Source organism: Balaenoptera acutorostrata, chromosome 1, assembly GCF_949987535.1.
Source record: "Balaenoptera acutorostrata chromosome 1, mBalAcu1.1, whole genome shotgun sequence".
NCBI classification, from domain to species: Eukaryota; Metazoa; Chordata; class Mammalia; order Artiodactyla; family Balaenopteridae; genus Balaenoptera; species Balaenoptera acutorostrata.
Genome location: NC_080064.1, coordinates 39,185,860 through 39,192,084, shown reverse-complemented (window position 1 = coordinate 39,192,084; position 6,225 = coordinate 39,185,860). Strand labels below are relative to the sequence as shown.

At 45.3% G+C, this 6,225-nt stretch overlaps 1 pseudogene; it reads left to right on the top strand.

Annotated features, from left to right (window-relative positions):
- Positions 1–5,055: 5,055 nt before the first annotated feature.
- On the top strand, positions 5,056–5,711 carry LOC114236164 (dnaJ homolog subfamily C member 14-like; annotated as a pseudogene).
- The last annotated feature ends 514 nt before the right edge of the window (positions 5,712–6,225 follow it).

Below are 6,225 nucleotides of genomic sequence, written 5' to 3'. Positions count from 1 at the left end.
CTTTACAAACATCTATCAAATCTGATCTGTCCAGTCTTGCTGCTGCCATGGTTGTAGGTCAGACCTAGACCAAGTCAATGTCTTGCTTCAAAACCATCATGGGTTTTGGAAAAGGTCTTCTTTCTTGTGATGGCATGCAAGGCCCATCACAAGTTATACCCCTACTCTTACTTCCATCTCCATCTTCCACGGCCCTTTTTCCCCCTCAGCCACACTCACCTCATCATTCCCTAAAACCACCATGCCTCCAGACCTTTGCCTTTGCTGTTCCTTCCTTCTGATTCCTTCTCAATTCACCTCCTCCCCAATTGGATGGGCTCTGAAGATCCCAGCAGAAAATTCACAGCCAGTAGAAGATTAGAGAGGATAAAGCAAGGGATTCATTTCATATCAGGAATGCCAACGGGCACAGAGTTTCAGCCAGCTTCCTCTTGAGGCCTTTCTTTCCACACAGCTCCCCCCCAGGGACTTACTCCAGGTCCCAAAGGAGGTAGTCAAGTCCAGACCAAGAGCGGAGTCTACTAGCCTGGCCACTGTCATTGTTCTTACTGCCATGAGGTGGCACTGTTGGAAACTGGTTTTGCTCTGTAAAGCCACCTGGGAGTGATGCTGAGGTACCACTGATGTTGCCCAAGCTTCAGTCAGGGCTACCCACCTAGGGGATTGCTAACGTCACAATTCTTTTTAGTTGACACCCTCTCCCATTTCAGCCACTGTGTCTCAAAGCACTGCACCAGAAAAAGCTACTAGAACGAGCCACAAACCAAGGCAAAAATCATTCCTTCCCCTAAAAACTCCTAGGGCCTTATGTTGAATGTGGTGCCCAGTCTAGAATGTCCCTTTGCATAAGGTAATTTTATTTAAATGGAATCACTGCCCTTCCCTGCCACTGAGATTATCAGGACCACGTTGTTGGTCCTCCCAAATCTCCCTCACTTCCAGTTATGCAGCTGAGGAAGGAGTGTTTGTCCCTCTGTACCTGTTTGTGTAGAGAACTTTGACTCAGAGACACAGTTTTTGCCAAATCCCACAAACAGAAGGTCCTATTACACCCTGAGTTGTCCCAGAAAATGGATATCTATTCTCCCTACAACCCAAGGGACTCTCATTGGACAAACAGAGCCAGCTTCAAGGTGTACATCTGATTCTACTTCTAGGTTAATATCCAAAATATATAAATAGCTCATACAACTCAATATCAAAAAAACAACCTGATTAAAAATGGGCAGAAGACCTGAATAGACATTTTTCCAAGGAAGACATACAGATGGCCAACAGGCACAGGAAAAAATGCTCAACATCACTAATCATCAGAGGAATGAAATCAAAACCACAATGAGATATCACCTCACACTTGTCAGGATGACTATCATCAAATAGAACACAAATAATAAATATCAGTGAGGTTGTGGAGAAAAGAGAACCCTCACACACTGTTGGTGGGAATGTAACTCGATGCAGCCACTGTGGAAAATAGTATGGAAGTTCCTCAAAAAAATAAAAATAGAACTACCATATGATCCAGCAATTCTAATCCTGGGTATATAGATGAAGAAAATGAAAACCCTAATTTGAAAAGATACATGCACTTCAATGTTCATAGCAGCATTACTTACAATTGCCAAGGTATGGAAGCAACCTAAGTGTCTATCAACAGAGGAATGGATAAAGAAGATGCGGTATGTATATACACAATGGAATACTAATCAACCATTTTAAAAAATGAAATTTTGCCATTTGCAACAACATGGTTGGACCTGGAGGGTATTATGCTTAGTGAAATAAGTCAGATAGATGAAGACAAATACTGTATGTTATCACTTATACGAGGAATCTAAAAAATAAAACAACTAGCGAATATAACAAAAAGAAACAGACTCACATATATAGGGAAGAAACTAGTGGTTATCAGTGGGGAGAGGGAAGTGGGGAGGGACGAGATTGGGGTAGAAGATTAAGAGGTACAAACTACTATGTATAAAATAAATAAGCTGCAAGGATATATTGTACAGCACAGGGAATATAGCCAATATTTTATAATAACTATAAATGGAGTATAGTCTTTAAAAATTGTGAATCACTATGCTGTACATCTGAAACTTATATAATATTGTAGATCAACTATACCTCAATAAAATTGATTAATTAGTTAATTAAATTTAAAAAAAAGAAAAGCCAAGATGAGAGGTGGAGAGAACGTGACCCCCTTGGAATCTCTAATTCCAGGCCTATGGCATCCTGTGATTTGGTTATGTGAATAAGTAAAGTCTCAGGTTAGGTTTCTGTTACTTTCCACTAAAACATAAACAAACAAACAACAACAATGAAACTCCCAACTAATATATCTGATCCTCACTAAAAATGGCACGTTGTAGTTTTATAAAGGTTTTGTGTACCCTTTCTCTCTGTCTCTTAATGATAACCCTGTTAAGAAGCACATGTATTTTCTTTAAAAGATGAGACATAATTCACAAACTACAAAATTCACCATTTTAAGGTGCACAATTCAGTGGTTTTTAGTACATTTCCAAAGTGTACAACCATCACCACCATAAAAAAATTTTTTTTCGGACTTCCCTGGTGGCGCAGTGGTTAAGAATCCGCCTGCCAATGCAGGGGACATGGGTTCGAGCCCTGGTCCGGGAAGATCCCACATGCTGCGGAGCAACTAAGTCCGTGCGCCACAGCTACTGAGCCCGCGTGCTGCAACTACTGAAGCCTGTGTTCCACAACAAGAGAGGCCACCGCAATGAGAAGCCCGCACACGTTAATGAAGAGTAGGCCCCGCTCGCACAACTAGAGAAAGCCCGCGTGCAGCAAAGAAGACCCAACACAGCCAAAAAATAAATATTTTTAAAAAAAATTTTTTTTCAGTTGAGACTGTGCAACTCTTATAGCAACACAAATGGAGGGAAGCAGGAATAATTTCAAAGGAAGGTGTATTCATTTTCTACTGCTGCCACAAACAAAGTGCCACAAACTTAGTAGCTTAAAATAACACTAATTTATTATCTTACAGTTCTGTAGGCCAGAAGTCTGACATGTGTCTCACTGAGCTAAAATCAAGGTGTCAGCAAGGCTGCATTTCTTTCTGGAGGCTCAAGGGGAGAATCCATTTCATTGTTTTTTCCAGCTTCTAGAGACCATCCACATTCCTTGGTTCATAGACTCCTTCCACCATCTCCAAAGTCAGGAACACTGGATCTCTGACCCTTCTGTAGTCACATCTCCCTCTGACCACAGCCTGGAAAGGTTCTCTGCTTTAAGGACCCATGTGATTCAGTTTGGACCCATCCAAATAATACAGGAAAATCTCCCCCATCTCAAAGTCTTTAACTTAATCACATCTGCAAAGTCCCTTTTGTCATGTAAGTGACATATACACAGGCTCTAAGGATAAGAACATGGGCATATTTGGAAGGGCTGTTATTCTGCCTATCACAGAAAGTAATCCAAAAGTTAACTGAGGGTTGTCCAAGTAACTAAGGTTTTTGAAGCTGAGATATTTGGCAAACACACTCATGAAATATAACATATTGGTTAAGATTCTTGGCTCAATATTCAGAACAAACCAGTTTCAAATAATGGGGCACTATTTGCTATCTGTGTAGCCTTGAGCAAGTTACTTTGCGGCTTTGGAGACTCAGTTTCCTCTGTTGTAAAATGGGCATTTTTTCAGTACTTATTCATAGGGCTTGCAGCGGAAGCCCTTGTTCACCTTCAAGATCCCCCTGCAGAACCAAGGCATTCATTCCTCTAGCTCCCTGGTGCGTTGGCTGCTAATGGCTCAAAGATGCATCCTTCTCCGGGGATTGCCCTGCTGCAGCCAAAGGGCAGAAAGGACTGAAGATCAGCTCCAGAACTTAATTCCAAGAAGAACAAAGCTCCAGAGGAGATTAAACTTTCAACCTCGGCAGGATTGCCACAACAAAGTCAGGGTACCACTTGGGAAGAATGGGACCCTAATACATGAGATAGGACATCTGAGTCAATGCACTTAAAAATCTTGGGTTCCGAGCAGAGAGTGAACAGGACGCAGAGCCGGGGGAGCTGCTCTGTAGCTCCTCCTGGCTCTCTGCCAGGGAGGAGTTACCACAGCTCTTCGCTTTGGGAGAAGATGAAGAGTTAGAAGAGGAATATGATGAGGAGGAACCTCTTAAGTTTCCCAGTGATTTTTCACGTGTGCCCAGTGGAAAGAAACCTGCACCCCGGAGACAACGGCACCGCGTTCCAGCCAAGGATACTTGGGAGGGTGGACGCAGAGATCCCAGATCCCCTGGTCTACATCAGCTGGGTTGGAAATGGAGTCAGGCAGATTAGCTCAGAGGACTGGAATTGTGGGGGACAGAGGAACTGTGTCAGCTTGGACAGGCAGGTTTCTGGTGGCTGATCGAACTGCTGGTATTAGTGGGGGAGTACGTGGAAACTTATGGCCATCTCATCCATGCACGCAGGCAGCTGAAAGGCAGTGATCTGGACCTTTTTTGTGTCTGGGTGGGAGTCTGGGCAGGGCGGCTTGGGGGCAGGGCCCAGGTGATGTTCCAGTTTCTGAGCCAAGGGTTTTGCTATGGGATAGGGCTGTTCACCCGTTTTCTTAGGCTACTGGGTGCTTTGCTGCTCCCGGCTCTGGCCCTTTTGTTGGGCTGTCTACAGTTGGGCTGGAGGTTTCTGGTAGCACTGAGTGACCGGCTAGGCCGGAGGGGTAAAGCCACCTGGCTCTTCTTGGCTGGCTTCTCCCACCTAGCAGTGGTGCCTGATTCTGCTGAGAGAGAGCAGGCCGTGGCAGCAGCTGGTAAGAATAGTTCAGTGGGGTTGGCTGGAGTTGGCCTTGGGTCAAGCAGAGGACCAATAGGCAGGGGAATGCACCTGTAGCTAGTGGTTGCTACTGCCAGCCTGAAGAGGAAGTGGCTCGACTGTTGACCATGGCTGGGGTTCCTGAGGATGCGCTAAACCCTTTTCATGTGTTAGGGGTTGGAGCACAGCATCGGATGTTGAACTGAAGAAGGCCTATAGGCAGCTGGCAGTGATGGTTCACCCTGACAAAAATAATCATCCCCGGGCTGAGGAGGCCTTCAAGGTTTTGCGGGCAGCTTGAGACATTGTCAGCAACCCTGAAAGATGGAAGGAATATGAGATGAATCGAATGGCAGAGAATGAGCTGAGCTGGTCAGTGAATGAGTTTCTGTCCAAGCTGCAGGATGACCTCAAAGAAGCAATGAATACTATGATGTGCAGCCAATGCCAGAGAAAGCCATAGGAGGTTTGAAATGGACCGGGAACCTAAGAGTGCCAGATACTGTGCTGAGTGTAATAGGCTGCATCCTGCTGAGGAAGGAGAATTTTGGGCTGAGTCAAGCATGTTGGGCCTCAAGATTACCTACTTTCGCTGATGGATGGAAAGGTGTATGACATCATAGAGTGGGCTGGATGCCAGCATGTGGGAATCTCCCCAGATACCCACAGAGTCCCCTATCACATCTCATTTGGTTCACGGATGCTAGGCACCAGTAAGCAGCAGAGAGCTACCCCAGATGCCCCTCCTGCTGACCTTCTGGATTTCTTGAGCCAGATCTTCCAAGTACCCCCAGGCCAGGTGTCCAACGGGAACTTCTTTGCAGCTCCTCAGCAGGGCCCTGGGGCCACTGCAGCCTCCAAGCCCAACAGCACAGTACCCAAAGGAGAAGCCAAACCGAAGTGGGGTAAGAAAATGAGGAGGCCCTTCCAACGTTGACACCCCCTCTCTCTCCACAAATCAGTGTCAGGGAGTCAAAAGGGCTGTGTACAGCGCAGGATGGAGTTTGATTTGTTTATTTTTAAATATTTAAAGAAGGGAAAATTTTAAGCTCAAATTGTTCACTCAGTACTTATAGGAAGCCCTGGAACTACTCTCCCTCCTCCAGCAGCACCCAGGAACTGAGTCTTGTCTCCTGACAATACCAAAGAAATAGGGGGTGGTTAGAACAAAGAACCTAGGGCCTGGACCTGGGCTGGACAATATCTCCCGTAGTAGTGTGGGAACTGGGTATTTCCCTGGGGTCTGTATGCCTTTGTCTTGTCTTTTGATTCTACAGCTGACACACTTCCCCCCTCCTTTAAAAAAAAAATCTTGGGTCCCCAATCCCCCTTGAACGATTCCAGCCATTTGAAAATCAATTCTTGTCATGCTCCTGGGCCCCAGTAGAGATAAGGTACCTAACCATGGAGCACGAATGACCATGTAGTCAC